This window comes from Podarcis erhardii (assembly GCF_964252035.2).
Source record: "Podarcis erhardii genome assembly, chromosome: 12".
NCBI lineage: Eukaryota > Metazoa > Chordata > Lepidosauria > Squamata > Lacertidae > Podarcis > Podarcis erhardii.
In genome coordinates this window covers 10,908,342-10,926,723 of record NC_138513.1, presented here as the reverse complement: position 1 = coordinate 10,926,723, position 18,382 = coordinate 10,908,342, and the positions used below count along the sequence as shown (strand labels likewise).

The window sequence follows — 18,382 nt, the reverse complement described above, 5'->3', positions numbered from 1 at the left end:
TTGTTGTTGTTGTTGTTCTTGTCCCCCCCCCCCACATGCTGTGGGCCAAGGGTTGCCAGAACCATTAGAGGACATCAATAGTTGCATACCCTCCAACACTTCTCTGATGAAAATAGGGACGTCCCATTCCATAATGATAAATTTACTATTTATACCTCACACATCTTATTGCGTTGCCCCAACACTCTTGGCAGCTTCTAACATATATAAAAACATAATAAAGCATTAAACATTTTTTCAAAAAACTTCCCTATACAGGGTTGCCTTCAGATGGCTCAGGGGTCGGATAACTCCATACCTTCCAACATTTCTCCAATGAAAATAGGGACATCCTAAGGAAAAGTGGGACATTCTGGGATCAGGTCAGAAACTGGGATGGCTTCTCTAAATCAGGGACATCCCTGAGAAATAGGGACACTTGGAGGGTCTGTTGTTGCATAGAAGAGGCAATTTCAGTAGTTGGGCAAGCCATGCCTGCTGAAATGGCAAGACCGCTCCTGCTGAAATTCTCTCTCCTACACAGCTCGGAAAGGTGCGCTGAACCATGTTTTGCTTTGCATCAGGCTACCCATGGTGGACCCGATTCAGATCTCTCTCTCTCTCTCTCTCTCTCTCTCTCTCTCTCTCTCTTACACACACACACACACACACACACACACACACACACAGACACCCCTTGCAGCTGATATTTCTTTTATGGAAACTAACAGCCATCAGCATAGAGAACCTTTATAGTTGCAAACCAGACCATTCTCTGCCTCCATCAGGCAGAGAAAGCATTGCAAATCTGCACACTCTCCATGCACTCAGCATCCTGCTAAATGAGGCCTGGTGTTTCAGCTGAAAGCGCTTCCGAATATAAGTAGACTGCTGAATCTCTTCGTAGCAATATGCCGTCCAAACCAGAGGAGGATTTACCAGCCTATCTAAATCTTTCTAAGAAAAGTGACAGCCCCCTCTCCTTCTGAAAGTGTTTTCAATTCTCCATTCTGCATGGCAATGACACAGAGGCACAAAGGGGTCTTGATGCCTTGGGATTGTTTAATCATTTCTTGAAAACAATGCAAATGGAAGTCAAAGTTATTTTGATCGCCGTCATCACAGACTGAAAAGGCCTTGGCTGAGTTCTTCTGCCAGACAATAGAAGAAAAGGCTGCAAAGAGATAACAAGGAAAAACATGATTAAATCACAGAAGTGACATAAAATCAATAGAGACAGCCAAGGATCAATAATTCTTTGCTCTGAGTAACAGTCGGCAGCGCTTGCACTCATTTTCAGATTTTTCCGACATTATTACCGACTTGATTTGCAGAAAAAGAGATGACTCTCTTTATTTTTAACAGCTCTTCTTATCTTCTGTGTATGTTTAATATTCATCACCTGCAATTAAAGGTAGTTTAACCCATTCAGGGCAGGCAGTGAGTTTATTCTAATTCCTCATTAAGGGCCAAACCCCCTTTTTTCAAATAGCAGCTTCAGCAGAGCAGGGGAGGGGAAGGAGGGTATTGATCCAGATCAGGACAGTGGCAGAGGGGAGGGGGTTATCCTTTTCCCCTACTCTATTTTTCTGATGAAAATTTCACCCCTATGCTACAAATTGCTCCAGTAGGAAGAGGTTAAGGATTCCTTCCCCTCTCACGTGTCATAGTTCTAATCCAAATTGGGAGGACCCCAAAGTTGCTATTTGAAAACAATTTAAAAAGTGAGACAGAGATACATTCGCTCACTCATCCTGCTAGTCTGGCCCTGAATGTATAAACACATCAGCAATGGAAAAATAAAAGATCTAGAGTGAATCTTTAGTGTGCAATGAAACACACACACATCACTTCAAGTGGGGTATCAGGAATCACCCTAATTTGAGACATGATGCTGTTGAGCCGCATGGAGATGTACCTAATTGAATTTCCCTTGGGGCATGAACGCAAGAACAGCCTTGCTGGATCAGGCCAAAGGCCCATTGAGTCCAGCATCCTGTTCTCACAGTGGCTAATCAGATGCCCATAGAAAGCCCACAAGGGGAAAGAGTGTAACAATTCCGCTCACCTTTTGCGGTGGGCAGCGTTGCGGCCGGACATCCAGAGCTGTTCCACCAGGCCTTTGGCCAAGGCAAGGCACAGTCTGACCCCCTCTCTCCTTTTGTAATCCTCATAGAACTCTAGCCCAATGGTTGCCGTTAATTTGACGCTGAACTGATTTTAGAATGAATTGATTTTAGAATGTATTTCAATTAATTGATTGCGATTTTATGTAAACTGTGTTATTTTTACTGTTGCTAGCCACTCTGAGCCCGACTTTGGCTGGGGAGGGCAGGATATAAATAAATTATTATTATTATTATTATTATTATTATTATTATTATTATCCACGCAGTGATCCTCGGGGTCAGGGAATTGACGCCTCCCTCACTCCAGCCCCAGCCATGTCATATCCTGCCTGTCTGCCCGGCCAATCAATGCTGGTGGGGACGTGGCCACGGGTGTTTTAAACCGCAGTGCAGTCGGGGGCTTACCTCTCGCCTCCTTGCTGGATCTGCTTCTTCAGCAATCACCACTTTGACGCCGGCTTCTGCTTGCTCTGCTCGCGATTTATCAACAAGCGTCTAGTTTTTGTTGGGGTTTTGCCTGATGACTAAAAGGAGTTGCTCTCCCCTGCAGTTCATGGCATGGTTAAGATACACTAGTGGTGGAGAAACACTTGTCTGTGGACTGGAACTGCCCTGTAAAGCCTTTTGAACCAGTCCAGTAGCCTCTTATTTTTTTAAGGAGCTATTTTTTTAAAAAGTCATTGCTTAGAAGTGCTCAGCGACAATCATTTGTCTTCCAGAGTGCTTGGCAATCTGCTTCGCTTGTGTGGCGTTGATACATTTTCCTGTTAATCATTTGTTAATTTCTCACTTTTCAATGCATTTCCCTGTCACTTTCCTAACCGCAAGAAGGCAGTTCTTTTTTAGAAGTAGATTTGTTGGGCTTGTGCAACAGAGCACTATAATCCAGGTCAGAGGTACTGGAAATATCAGTGGAGGGGTGCCAAATTGATTGATTGATTGATTAATTAATTAATTAATTACACAAACCTATATTTCCCAGCAGCCCTTGAGTCCCTCCTGCAAGATACTGACAGTCTAAATGTGGTCCTTAGTTTCTGTTTCATGATCTCTCCGTTTGTGAGACTGAGGAACGGCTAAGGGAGCTGGGCATGTTTAGCCTGGAGAAGAGGAGGTTAAGGGGTGATATGATAGCCATGTTCAAATATATAAAAGGATGTCACATAGAGGAGGGAGAAAGGTTGTTTTCTGCTGCTCCAGAGAAGTGGACACGGAGCAATGGTTCCAAACTACAAGAAAAAAGATTCCACCTAAACATTAGGAAGAACTTCCTGACAGTAAGAGCTGTTCGACAGTGGAATTTGCTGCCAAGGAGTGTGGTGGAGTCTCCTTCTTTGGAGGTCTTTAAGCAGAGGCTTGACAACCATATGTCAGGAGTGCTCTGATGGTGTTTCCTGCTTGGCAGGGGGTTGGACTCGATGGCCCTTGTGGTCTCTTCCAACTCTATGATTCTATGATTCTATGAAGGTGGACCAAATAGTTTGTTGCTGTAAGTGAAACAGTATGACCCCACAGCAAGCCTAGAGCTTCCTTGTAGCCGTCCATGTCCCTCTAAGCAAAAAAAATAAAGAGGAAAACCATTTTCTTTATTTAGAACATGCCAGTTTACTGTATTACCATTTATTATTTAGCGTTTAGGTGTCAGTGCCATTGCATTAAGTGAACAAATTGCAAAGGAGACTAACAAAGCAGCAATGAAGGCTGTCAGAAAATCAAATGGACCCATTGCATTTACTCCTGGGGTAGGGGAAAAAAATACCAGGCACCTGACAAATTTCATTTTGTACATTACAGCTCTGTTGAAATTAAATGCAAGCCAAGAATCCTATTTGCTGGTATGTCACCTGTAAAACAATTGGTGCCTGTCTGAGCAACACTTATCAGAAGCAGAAATTCAGAGATTTTGATGACAAGGAGAGGGGAACAACTGAAATGCATATAAAAAAATGAAGCCAAATATTCTTCATGTATTCAGTGCATTTAAAATATGTCATTTACTCAATCGGCAGGGGACTGGGGTCCCTTCAAACTCATAGGATTCCATGAAATTAATATTTTGTAAATCGCAAGACAGCAGACAAAGCAGTACAGGAAACACCACAAATGCAAAATATTTCCCACAGCTTGGTCCCCAAATCCTTTTTTTTTTTTTTTTAAATAAAAAAAATCTTCCTCATGAGCCGAACTGGAACAAACTCCACTATTAAGTTCTGCTGGTTTTTTCAGATGTGAGCACAGTGGAAAGCCATTTGTTACAAGTCTCACACCCCTGCTCCATCCAAGCAAACAAACGTCCTCTTAATATTGCATGAAATCAACTTATATAAAAGTTTTACAGCTCTGAGTGAAGGGAGATGAAAGAGACTTTCTCAGTTGTCAGAAGATGAAAGCTAGAGTTGGAGTGTCATGGGGACTTCCTGTCCAATTGCCTATCCTTCTGTTCTTCAGACATTACTAACTGGGCATCTCTTGGGGCACCTGCTGAGGGTGATGAGTCACAGAACAAGCCAAGAGCTGAAACAAGTAATAATCAGGAAATATAATCATTACACAAGCAAAGTTCCAGGTTGAAGAGGCGGCCTTTTTGCCCTTCTTGTTGAAATGGACCAATAACTAGCCTGGGTGAGCAGATGGACAGCCCAGTACCTGGAACCCATCCCCTGCTCTAGCCCTGCCTTTCACAACCTGTGGGTCCCCAGATGTTGTTGAACTACAACTCCCATCATCCCTGAGCTCTGGCCTTGCTAGCTAGGGGTGATGGGAGTTGTAGTTCAACAACATCTGGGGACCCACAGGTTGAGAAAGGCTGCTCTAACCCAACCTTCCTCCACCTGATGTCCTCTAGGTTTTATCAACCTCAGTTCCTATCAGTTCCAGCTGGTGTGGCCAATATTCTGGGATTGTGGGTGTTGCAATCCAACAACATGTGATTGCACTGGGCTTGGGAAGGTTGCTCTTATATGGTGGCTCACAATTTGGGGCAGCTGCACAAAGAGCTTGGGGTTCTTGGAAAGCTGGTGAGATGGGAGCCAGCTTTAAGGAAATGGTAAGTATACCTCACCAGTAACTGGGCCTCACTGTCCTGATTGATAGACTGTGTACCTAACACAGAACATCACAACTGCTTTTCTAAAGATAGGGCCAGCCCTAACATTAGGCAGAGTGAAGTGGCTGCCTCGAACGGCAGATGCTGGAGACAGTGGTGAGGTGATAGAGGGCAGGGCAGTGTGTGTCATTTGGCCTGTCCTAAGCTAGCCTGCTAGGGATACGGGTGGCGCTGTGATCTAAGCCACAGAGCCTAAGACTTGCGGATCAGAAGGTCGGCGGTTCGAATCCCTGCAACAGGGTGAGTTCCCATTGTTCGGTTCCAGCTCCTGCCCACCTAGCAGTTCAAAAGCATGTCAAAGTACAAGTAGATAAATAGGTACTGCTCCAGCAGGAAGGTAAATGGTGTTTTAGTGCGCTGCTCTGGTTCGCCAGAAGCGGCTTAGTCATGCTGGCCACATGACCCAGAAGCTGTCTGTGGACAAACGGTGGCTCCCTCAGCCAGTAATGTGAGATGAGCGCTGCAACCCCAGAGCCGTTCACAACTGGACTTAGCAGTCAGGGGTCCCAGCGTGGTGTAGTGATTAAGAATGGTAGACTCGTAATCTGGTGAACCAGGTTCACATCTCCACTCCTCCACATGCAGCTGCTGGGTGACCTTGGGCCAGTCACACTTCTCTGAAGTCTCTCAGCCCCACTCACCTCAGAGAGTGTTTGTTGTGGGGGAGGAAGGGAAAGGAGAATGTTAGCCGCTTTGAGACTCCTTAGGGTAGTGACAAAGCGGGATATCAAATCCAAGTCCAAAACTCTTACCTTTACCTTTAAGCTAGACTGTTATCCTTGGGTGCAATGGAGGAAGCTGTCTTGTCACTAATTTTGAAGACTCGGCGGTCAGTCTGGTCAGCTTCTGAATGTGGAACAGCTGGAAATCTTGTCCATCTCAAAGTTGGTGTTGATAAAAGGAAGGATCAGAAGCTCTTCCTAGAGTGAAATGTAAAGCGAGATGAAATTCACTATTGCTCAAGGACAGTAATAAAATGCAGCAGGAAGGAGGGTTTCAGAAATGCTCTCATGCTTAAATCTTCACAGGGAAAGTCCACCAGAGCTGAGTAACCAAATACAGGGAAGTTTTCCACTGCTGAAACCCACACAACACTGTCTGTCCTGGGAAATACAGCATTCCAGTCTTTTGTGCTTTAACCACAGTGAACAAACAGAGGCTCTGCTTTCAAGTTGAAGGCTTCTTTTTTAACTGTTTTTAATTGCAAAGAGAAGTTTATAGTCTGGTAATATATAGCCCCGTAAATCATCATTAAAATGCTTTGAGTCATGAAACAATAATAGGAACAAAAATCAATGTGTGTATATCAAAAGCAAGAGATTTATACATGACCTAGGATGATAGGACAAGAAAGCCAATGTTTACCATCTTTAAGAATAGCTGTGTCATTTGGAGGGGGTTGTTTGGGGAAAAAAGCATGACTAATAGAATCAATACAGACGATATTTAGAAATTCCTGGGTGGGATTTGTGTTCTTAGACTTCAGGTGAATTTGCAAGATAAGAATGAGACTTTCAGTAAATATAAATCCACTGCCCAGAATTCTAACTTTTTCAGCTGTTTTAAGAATACACAGTTATGTTGATGTTTCCATGGTTGGTGCCAGAGACCAGACACATCCAGCAGATTCTGCTTCAGCCTTGGTTTCTGCAGTGTTGGAGGGGGTCTTGTAGGCATCTTGTCCAATCCCTTGCTTGATGCAATGAATTCTGAGCCACAGCTGGCTCTGCCATGAACCAAAATGAGGCAACTGCTTCAGGCAGCTTTCAACTATTTTTTCAACAATTTCTGGTTGCCATGACACAAGCAATTTCCTGGGCTACTTTGCCCATAATGCCTTGCTTTGAAGGACACCTAGGCCTTCCTCAGAGCAAGACAGAGGGGAAAGGGTGTCAGCATGGCCAGTGTTGACACCACATTAGCAATTGACAAGTAAGTGGAGGGGGTAGCAAATAGGGCAGCTGAGCAGTGGGGGCTGCCTCAGGAGGTGCAATGTATTTGTTGTTGTTTAGTCGTTTAGTTGTGTCCAACTCTTCGTGACCCCATGGACCAGAGCACGCCAGGCACTCCTGTCTTCCACTGCCTCCCGCAGTTTGGTCAAACTCATGCTAGTAGCTTTGAGAACGCTGCTCAACCATCTCGTCCTCTGTCGTCCCCTTCTCCTTGTGCCCTCCATCTTTCCCAACATCAGGGTCTTTTCCAGGGTCTTCTCTTCTCATGAAGTGGCAAAAGTACTGGAGCCCCAGCTTCAGGATCTGTCCTTCCAGTGAGCACTCAGGGCTGATTTCCTTCAGAATGGATAGGTTTGATCTTCTTGCAGTCCATGGGACTCTCAAGAGTCTTTCACTGGCCTTATAGAGCATCACCTCTGTCTGAAGAGGAAGGGCTGTGTTGAGTATATGCAAGATGTATAAAGCTGCTCCATCAGGTTTTATGTATGCCCCATGCCCTTCGACTGAGGAAGACCACAGATCTCTCTGCCTCCTGAGGCACCCCAAAACCTTGGAGCTTCCTTTTAAAAATATCTAATTTTATGGGAATGGTCTTTGTCCAATGCAGACCCTCCAAGTGTCCCTATTTTCTAGGGACAGTCCCAGATTTACAGAAGCCATCCTGGTTTTTTATTTGATCCTGGAATGTCCTGTTTTTCCTTAGGACATCCCTATTTTCATTGAAGAAATGTATGGAGTTATGAGACCCCCAAGCCAGGGAGATAACTAAATTATAACCTTTAGAAGACATCTGAAGACAGCCCTGTAGAGGGAAGTTTTTTAACGTTACATATTTTATTCTGTGTTTATATATGTTGGAAGCCACTGGGAAACCCAGTCAAAGGGGTGGGGTATAAATATTAGTATTAGTATTACGGATTAGGACGTCCCTATTTTCACTGGAGAAATGTTGGAAGGGTATGTTTCTCCAATGTACAGAATTTTCACTTCTCTGTCTCATTAGGCCTTCAAATCTTTCCTTTTCTTTTGGCAATAAATAATATATAGGCCAGTATCTGATGAGATGGATGAAGCTGTCTGTTTTATATATATATATTTATATATTTTTCTTGCGTATGTGCCTAGCATCGCAATCATTCCTGTGTCTTGAGAGAGCTGAGTGACACTTTTTAGCAGCTCACTATTTATAGGGTTGTGGAAAGGATGTCTATTCCAGAGGCTTTTACCTTAACCTAAACCAGGAAGGCACTTATAAAACTGAATTGGCTGCTTAGAGAGCTCATATTCTATTGTAAATTACAATCTATAGTTCTGTCTACTGCCGGATCATCAGGAGATCACAAAACTGTGCTGATTCTTGTTTTTTGATTAAATTTAGGCTACTATCCTTCTGTGCCAGATTTCTTAAAAAAGAAAAGAAATAGGCAGAAGCAGAGAGGTAAATATATTATCAGGAAATATATTTTTATAGGAATAATATTTCAAAACAAATTCTATACATAACGCTAGAAACAGATATCAAATTCAGCCTGCTATAATTTGGGACTAAGTGTTATGGAGATAATGCAAATTTATTTTTGGTTTAAAGAGAAGGATATTTGGTCTGGCATCCTTCCTATGAAAGTTGATCGTGCTGCTCAAATGTCATTTGTCAGGAACCTGCGGTCACCTTGTTTGTCAATACTCTTGCAATGTTCCTGATCTTAAAGACATAAACTGTTCTATTGCTGGATTTGACTGCAGATACTTGCCTCCAGAGATCATTACAATGATTTCTAAACAAGCACTGAAATGCTAAGTACCTCAAATTACCCAACATTTCCTACAGAATGTGTGATTCTTAGGAAATACATCTTACTTGTATTGGAAGTACAAGAGCTGAGATCATTCAGTTAGTAACCTAAGAATTAATTCTGTTAACAGTCAACCAGCCAAGAGGGGTGGTGGGGGTGGATGTGCTGCCTAGCAACCGGTCAGAATGGCATGATCCTTGCTGAGGTAAACTGAGTTCTGATTGGCTAGTTAGTGTTGAGGGAGTTTTCATCTGAATGTTAGTTGTATGGACTGACATACATGTATCAACTAGGCCTGAATTACTAAGAAGGACAAACACTCCTCTGTTTATTTCTCCTCATATGATGTACCATACTTTTATTCTTCCATTTACCCAGTAAAGTATTATGCATTTCTCTTCTCTCTGTATTCCATCTGTGTTATTTAAGGGACTTTGCTAACAAGTGGGGTTTATGTCTCTCTCACTGTACTTCCCTCATTTCGTAACATCCTTCCCCTCCATTTAGGACAAACGCTTGAGATCTTTGTCCCATTTCTGTAAGTCACACATGCTATATACTGGCCTCAAAGCAATGGCTGTGAGGAAGAGAACTGAGATAATCACTGAACAATATTAGCTTTGAAGTACAGTATGGTGACGCGGGTGGCGCTGTGGTAAAAACCTCAGCGCCTAGGACTTGCCAATCGCATGGTCGGCGGTTCGAATCCCCGTGGCGGGGTGCGCTCCCGTCGTTCGGTCCCAGCGCCTGCCAACCTACCAGTTCGAAAGCACCCCTAAGTGCAAGTAGATAAATAGGGACCGCTTACCAGTGGGAAGGTAAACAGCGTTCCGTGTGCTGCGCTGGCTCGCCAGATGCAGCTTGTCATACTGGCCACGTGACCCGGAAGTGTCTGCGGACAGCGCTGGCTCCCGGCCTCTAGAGTGAGATGAGCGCACAACCCTAGAGTCTGGCAAGACTGGCCCGTACAGGCAGGGGTACCTTTACCTTTACCTTTTACAGTATGGTGAGGGGTCCTTTTGTGATACATCATATCTTCCTTTTCAAGTGACTCCCGCCCTCAATTTTGTCCCTGTGTTCCTTTTTTCCTTCCCAAAAGCAGAAGAAAAGAGGCATGCCCCAAGGCACTATAATGTTTTTGCACAATAACAGCTCGTTCACATTTGCTGAGCAGAATCCATATATCTCCCCTTAAGTTTGCACTCCCTTAATGGAGAATATTGCACTCCAAGCACTCTTTGGTATAAAAGGCAGTACTTCCTCCAGACAACACATACTTCGCCGATGAGATTGTTGGCTGGAATTGCTGTGCGAGAATCACAGGCATGTATTGGACGTTATCTGTGATGTCATGGTACAGATAATGAGCGGTGCAACTTCCTCCCTCAAACATGTTCAGTTTTGCGAAACCTAGCCAGCTATTGGCTATGTACACCCCTGCTGTTCCAACCCTTAACACTATAGTGATCAAAGCTGCTTTGAAGCAGAAAACAAAACCCAACGGGGCTTTGTGAGTGCAGTCCTATGCATGTTGATATGGGGGAGGGATAAGCCCTGTTGGACACAGTGCATCTTCCTCCTGAGAAAAAATGCATGGAATTCAGTTGCAAATGGATCTATTTGTCCATCCAGCCCGGTACTGTCTACTTTGACTGGCAGTGGCTCTCCAGAGATTCAGGAAGGACTGTGTCACTCACCTTACCTCTGTCTCCCTGAGTCTTTGCAGCATACCAGGCAGGAGAGAGCGAAGAGGAGGGTTACTGTGGTGGTGAGGCTGGTGCAGTGTGAATGCGTGGGCAGAGCCAATCAAGCACTCAGTCAAACAGAGCTCTAGTGTCATGCCATCCACTGCTGACAGGAACATAAGGAGAGCTGCTGGATCAGGTTAATGGCCTCTCTAGTGCCACATCCTGTTCTAACAGTGGCCAACCAGGTGCCTCTAGGAAATCTGCAAGCAGGATTCGAGCACAAATGCACTTTCCCTTCCTGTAGTTACCAGTAACTGTTATTCGGAGGCCTAAAGCTGCCTAAAGCTGTAGAGCTAGAAAAATGCAACCTGTGCGGCTGATAGAAGTAGTACGACTCATGCAACACGTCGGCGACTAATATAAACACAATAATTATACATTCTTTATCAATCTTCTGAGAAAAATACAAAACCTTATGCAAAGCCACAGAGACTTGCAAACTACCCAACCTAAGATGAACTTATATGAATGTCTTATTTCAATGGATTTTTCAAGTGCTTAACTCTGTCTTTTGTTTTCTTTATCTTTTTAGGTAAGTTCATGAAGACTACCAGGGCAAAACAGGTGCAAAACAGGTACAACTTCATTAACATCCATCTACAACTTCACTGGCATCTCACGGTATTGTGAACAACACCGAACTTACCTTTTGTCAGTATCTTCATGAACTCACCTAAAAAGCACTTGAAAAATCCATTGAAATCAGACATTATAAGTTCATCTTAGGTTGGGTAGTTCGCAAGTCTAATCATTTCGCAAGTGTAATCATTTTGGTAATTATTGTGTGTATATTAGTCGCCTACAGCTGTAGAGGCAGAGCCTAGCCATCATGGCTAGTAACCATCAATATCCCTCTCCATGAATTTGCCAAATCCCCTTTTTAAAAGTTGTTGGCCATCACTGGCTCCTATGAGAGTAAGATCCACAGCTGAACTATGCTCTGTGTGAAAAAGAGCTTTCTTTTATCTATCCCGACACTTCCAACATTCAGCTTCCTTGACTGTCCATGAGTTCTAGCGTCATGAGATCGGGGGAAAGATTATCTCTACCCACATCCTCCATGCCATGCATAATTCTATAAACTTCTTTCATGTCCCCTCTTGCTTGTCTTTTCTCCAAACTCCAAAGTCCCCTTTCTTCATAAGGGACTCACTCCATCCCCTTGATCATTTTGGTTGCCATCTGAACCTTTTCCAACTCTACCATATCCTTTTTAAGGTGAGGCAATAGGGTTGCTTATGCCTGAGTTTCCTGAGAGCCTCTGCCAGTCAGTGCTGGATACGAACAAATAGTCGGCTTCCTGTGACCTCTACACAGACTTGACCTCCCTTGAGAACCTAGACTTTGGTTTTTACTCATGCCTGAAAGAGAAAAGAACACAGTGCTGTGCCTTTAATCATGAACTTCCTGATCTTTCACCTGTTTGTATGGTGAGGTAACACTAGAATTCACTGGGTGTAACACTTGTTTTGCTTGAACTTATCTACAGTAAAGAGTCTGGCAATGATCTACTACTTGGAAGCCTGTTTATTGTTGGAGATTATCCAACACTTTATTTTCATATTTTATACTTTTTGAAGAGGAGGAGGAGGAAGCGGAAGAAGAAATCAACCACCTCATCTAGATGGGCTGCAAATGGAGCTGAAGATTCAATTCTACTTTTTGCCTTGAATTGCAATGGTTGCTTTCCCAGCAAAGACAGAGGCCAGCTTCAGATGCTGCACATAGTCACCATTTCATGCAAGCACTGAATTGCTTTGCCCTAGTAGGTTCGATGTGAACCACCAGAGCACTGATGTGCTCCGTTCTATCCTGTTGTTACAATGGATCTCTTGTCCCTCTCACAGCTTCTCCTACCCTGATTCTCCCTTTGGTCTATCTTCTGATGGAACAAGCAGGGCCCAACAGCAGCCAGCCCTACCATTAGGCAGAATGAGGCAACTGCCTCAGGCAGCATATACTTGGATGGGAGTAGCATTCCCCTAAACATAATGCAAAGATCAGGTGACTAGATTTACTGTCTAGGTGCTGTCAATGGGTATCTCCAGGTGCCCTCTGCTTTTCATCTTTAAGCCAGACTTGGATCAGACAACCCATGAAATAGACAATATCTTCAATCATAGAGGAATGTCCTCCAACAGTCCTTCAGATAGAGGGCTGGCCTCTGTAAAGTTGGACACAATGACACCCTAAATGGTAGAGGCTGCCCATATCATCTTACCTTTAAAATGTGTGTTTGGAACAAGTGCATTAAGATGATATCAGCTATCAGAAATCCAGGTATTTGTTTTGTGGTGTTCTGTTGGTTTTTTTCCTGGACAAATGATTTAGAAAAAGAAAATCAATGCAGTGCTTTTCAGCTTGCTGGAATCTTAGGGAAAGACGGTGCTCCTGTTTATACAATAAAAACCACTGTGAACCTTTTAGACCTCGACACGGCAATGAGCTGTTTAAAAATAAAGTGCTGTGGGGCTATCCATTCTGCAAGCAGACATGCCGTTTTCAAGAACCGGTTTCATCCTGATGAGATGGCATGAGGCTCTGCTCATGTTCAGCAAACCAGGAAGACAAGAGACTAGAAACATGAAAGACACACAGGAGTGGCCCACCAGATAGAACAGACGTACTATACCAGCTTCCCAGCAACTGGGTTGCTATTGTTTACTAGGAAGCAAGAGACAGGTGCTGCGGTGGGTAGGTCAGCATGGTACAAATGCACTGGTGGAGCCAATCTAGCCCTTCTGCTGGTGTGCTTACAGCATGCTGGTCTCCCCACCACCTCATGCCTCTCCTTCCCAGTAAGCAATTGGGCAGAAAATGGAATTCACCCAAGTAACCTCCAGGTTTTTCATTTTTACAGCTTACATATGTCATGGTCTGGCTGGATGCAGACCAGTGGTGTGGGGAACCAGCTTGGGAAGCCCCAAGGGAATCTGCAGGGGAAGAAGGCTCAGAGCCAGGGGATTGGTGGTGGGACACTGAGTAGTCAGAGGGAGAAGAGGAAGCAATCACTTAGGGAGGAGGAGGTGTCGGAAGCTGAAGAGGTAACTGGGTTTCGTGAGCAGGAAGAGGCTGTGGCAGAGGGCAGTCCAGAACCAGAGGCAACAGAGGAGGGGCGAAGGGAAAGAGATGAGGCAGGCTGCTGAAGAAGCCAGGGAATCTCCCCCTGCTGCTGTGACCAGCTCCCCTCCCCGCTGATCTCCCAGAACATGAGTAGGAATGAAGAAGGTGGAGCAAAGAGAGACAAGGTGAAGGAGCCTTAGGCTGCAGTGGAAGGAACCAGGGGAGGAGCCTTAGAGAGCAGTGGGAAGGCAGGAACCTTCAGTCCTTGCAATTGCCTCATTGGGGCAAAGGCCTCCTGGGAAGAGTTGCTAGGCCTGATCTGTTTTGGTTTCTTTGAAAAAAAAGTATTAACTTCACTGACACTGGGTGTTTTCTTGTTGACTTGCCCCTGACAAGTTACAAAGGTAACCCCATCACTGTGTAGTAAGAATCTCATACATACAATTCTCAAGGGAAAGTGGGATAAGTGAAATAGACTTTAATCCCTGCTTGTATAGTTGGCATTCATTTTTACTATAGTTTCATTATGTCTGCTGTCTTGTCTTTTTATTGCTATAATATTTTATGTATGTGTATATTCTTATTTCTTGAATTTATATACCACTCTTTCTCCCAAAGGAGCCTACCAATTATCATTTTTGATTAAGCATTATGTAGTTCTAAATAACATACATACATACATACATACATACATACATATATACATGCTGGCCTTGGGCCAGATAGCCATTCAAATAGAGGATATATTTGAAATAGGGTATTGTCTTCTAGAAACCCCAAAACATGGCCAGACTACTCCCTGGTCACCATCAGCCAAATCTCCAAAGGCAAGGGAGTCCAGTTATTGATGTATCTTAAATAGCAAGCAGCTTCGTGCAGGAGAAGGTGGGCCTTCAGGTACCTAGGTTCCCAGCCATACAGGATTTTAAAGGTTAGCACCAGCCCTGTGAATTGTGCTTAGAGTCATACTGGCAGCCAGAGCACCTGCCAAGGTTAAATGGGTTCCATGTACCTGTTGTGGCCAAGAACCTTACAGCACCAGTAATTTGGATCCACTGAAATATCTCGGAAGTCTTCAAAGGTAGCCCCAAACAGAATACATCGCAACAGTGTGACATGGAAGTTCCTAGAGAATGGCGAAGAATGGGCTGGACATCTGGTCTACTGGACTGAGTTGGACATTCAAAGCTAGGGCCCAACGTAAGAGCATTCACAAGTTGCAAACTTGAACTTTCTACCTTTAGGTACTGGTTCTAACACCACTTCTCCCTCCATCAAAACACCACCTACCAACAGTACTTCCATCATGTTGAGATGGCACTTCAGTTTGCACTCATTCAACCCATTACCGATTCCAGCACTGATTCCATACATGTTCCAGTCCATAGTTTCTCATCGCAGGCATTGCCTCAAACTTCCTTGTTATGACACTGAAACACAGACATGGGCCAAGCAAACCTCTCCATATAAGCAAAGCATAGGCAACAGGAGGTTCGTTTCAAACAGCAACATTATTTAGAGAGCTGTAGAGGGCAAATTCAGTCATATCCATTCATGCCACCAAGTTTCCCTTAGGGAAGATGCAAATCATTTATACCCACACAACCCAACCAAACAAAAGAGCAGAAATAGGAAAGCATCGCAATTTGTAGCTTTAAAAACCCCACATGATGAGGGCAAAAGATTCAGCACTGAGTTTCACAATAAGGACAGCAACCATTATTATGTCCCCATAATTAAATATGCATCTGAAGTCTTTTTAGCATAATCTAACGAAGAGTTTGCCCTCTAGCTCCCTCTGGTGAATTGCCACATGTTGTTGATTACAACCACAGGACAACCGAGAATAACTAACAACAAAAAATCTGAATCCACCTGGAATGGCCATGATGATGTCATAATTCACAAGAGCTGACTTTTGAGCAAATAAGTTAGTGAGGTGTTTTTGAACTTGGAGAATCTGGGAACTAATGGTTTACAAAAACCAAGTTTCTAGTTCTCATTGTAGTACAGAAAATCATGAAATACAAAAAGTAGACTTGGATAAAGGCTCCGAAAAAGTTCTTTTCATTCTTTCTCTACTATTATCCAAAATCTGGACAAAGGAAACCAATTAGGAGTTTTCTAGTAACAGAATTTTAACTCTGCATTCCACATGCTCTGGGAATAATAAAGATTTTACATGCATATTTAGATATCAAAGCAAATGTGTTCCTATCTTGCTGATGGACTCAACTTCAGAAGGGTTTAGAGGAGTTTAGCAAAGATGGTAAAGAATTTAGGCCCCAGTGTGGTGAAGTGAATCAAACTGGGATTCAAGTGTTGGAAGACCACTGTGTTACTTAGGGCAAGTAAGCATTGCTTGGCCTCACAAGGTTGTTGCATGGATAAAATGGAATAAGCAGCACCATGTCTGGGCAACTTAGAAGAAAATGGGGCGTGAATGTGATAAACTGCCAAGGCTGAAGCAACTGGGAAAAGTAAGAACTAGGGAGGTGGAAAGGAATTAGAGATCAGAGCTGTATGGTTATCAAGCCCAGGCAGACGTATGTAGACTTCTGAAGGCCTCATCTGCTCTGCTACAGAACGTTCACAAGAGAGCATATACTTGTATTGCTGTATATTTTGAATTGTTTTCTTAAAGAGGAAGTTTTCTTTTAAGAAAATTAAAAGGTCTTAAATTTTCAATCTCTTCCATTGGTAGAGAAGTTATTTGGAACATTAATCAGGAGGAGAGCAGGGAACACCTAGAAAGTTATTGTTTAACCCAAGATAGTTGTCAGGGTTTTAGGGAGAGAGGAGACAGAGAGCGAGGGCGAGGAGGAAGAGGACGACAACGAGCCGAGGTTGTCCCAAAGTCCGTCTAGCGAATCAGAGGATTCCCAGAAGGGAGCCCCCCTGGTCAGGCCAAGGGGCAATAGAGAGGGAATCAGTCAGAGAGAGGGGAACGAAGAGGGAATCCCCAGTGGGAGTGGCAAAGCGGGACCAGCTCCCCCGTCGGAACGGAGTAGAGGGGGGGGAGTTGCCAGTGTGTCAGAAAGAGCAGGACAGGAAGGAGGAAGGGGGAGGAGTTCGGAGCAAGACGTCCTGCCTGAAAGGGAGGAGTGTAGTACCGAGAGCAGCGTAACTGTAGAAAGGAAGGTCAGAGGCAACGTACGCGCGCCAAGTTCAAATATAGAGGCGCGCGGAAATGAGGAGAGCTCTGAGGAGGAGCCTGGTGCCAAAGCACGAAGGAGGGGGGAGCAGGCGGGAGAAGACTCAGCCTCTGGGGAGTCCCGGAAAGAGGGAAGACAGGGGGGCAGGAAGACCCTGCGGAAAAGGAAAGAGAGGAAAAGGTGGAGCAGTACAAGCCTCTTAAATTGGTGCAGGGGAGGGACGGACTCAGAGGGGACTTCTAACATCTAAGGGTAACAGATGCGGAGCCACGGAGTTTGGATGTAATGACGACAATGATCTTCAATAAAACCTTTTGTATATAGCTTGGACTGGACTTTGGTCTCTTGTGAGCTGGGACCCAGGGTGGCTCTGACAATAGTCAACAGCGCTTCAGAGCAATCATGCCTGGGCATAGCAGACTCCTTAACTTATAGCCTTACAATAGCTTGTTGGCAACAGACATTGTAAATGTGAAAGGTGAGCCAAGCTCTGGATATCATTATTATTATTATTATTATTATTATTATTATCATCATCATCATCATCATCATCATCATCATCCTGCCATAGGGTAATGGGCACAACAGCATTCTCCCATCCCACAGTTTTCAGCACCTGGCTTTCAGAGGCACGCCGCTCCCACAGTGAGCGTAGAACACAGCCATCAGATTTAGTACCTACTGATAACTTTATCCTCCAAGAATTTGTATAATCCTCTTTTAAAGCTGTTCCAAGATGGTGGCCACCATTGCCTCCCATGGAAACAAGTTCCATAGTTCAACCCAGCAGCTTTGTGATTGAGCAGTTTGGATGGGTGAAGCACCACTTTAGCTAATGGGGCCTCCTGCTGCTGCTGTGCCACCGGAGCACGATTTCTGTTCTCATCCTGAAGCAAAGTTCTTAACCTGAATCACTATTTCTGGGTTAGCGGAGTCTGTAACCTGAAGCGTATGTAACCCAAGATACCACTGTACGTGGGTGGCGCTGTGGGTTAAACCACAGAGCCTAGGACTTGCTGATCAGAAGGTCGGCAGTTTGAATCCCCACAATGGGTTGAGCTCCCGTTGCTCGGTCCCTGCTCCTGCCAACCTAGCAGTTCGAAAGCATGTCAAAGTACAAGTAGATAAATAGGTACCACTCTGGCGGGAAGGTAAACGGCGTTTCCGTGCGCTGCTCTGGTTCGCCAGAAGCGGCTTAGTCATGCTGGCCACATGACCCGGAAGCTGTACGCCGGCTCCCTCGGCCAGTAAAGCGAGATGAGCGCCGCAACCCCAGAGTCGGTCATGACTGGACCTAATGGTCAGGGGTCCCTTTACCCTTTACCTTTTACTAATACTACTAAAAGTGTTCGGTGCTATGTAAAGCACAATCATAAAAGTGTACAATAAAGTCATTGGTAGCCTTATCCTCCGAACAATGGCTAATGGTCAGGAATGATTCCAGCTGTAGTTGAGCA

At 44.4% G+C, this 18,382-nt stretch overlaps 1 long non-coding RNA gene across 1 annotated transcript; it reads right to left on the bottom strand.

The window, feature by feature from the left end:
- Positions 1–3,712: 3,712 nt before the first annotated feature.
- LOC309326079 lies at positions 3,713–9,134 on the bottom strand. Its single transcript, XR_014150114.1, has 3 exons — positions 9,025–9,134; positions 5,967–6,134; positions 3,713–4,622 (listed from the first exon to the last, which is right to left on the bottom strand). It is a non-coding gene; the product is annotated as an uncharacterized lncRNA (long non-coding RNA).
- Positions 9,135–18,382: the final 9,248 nt, after the last annotated feature.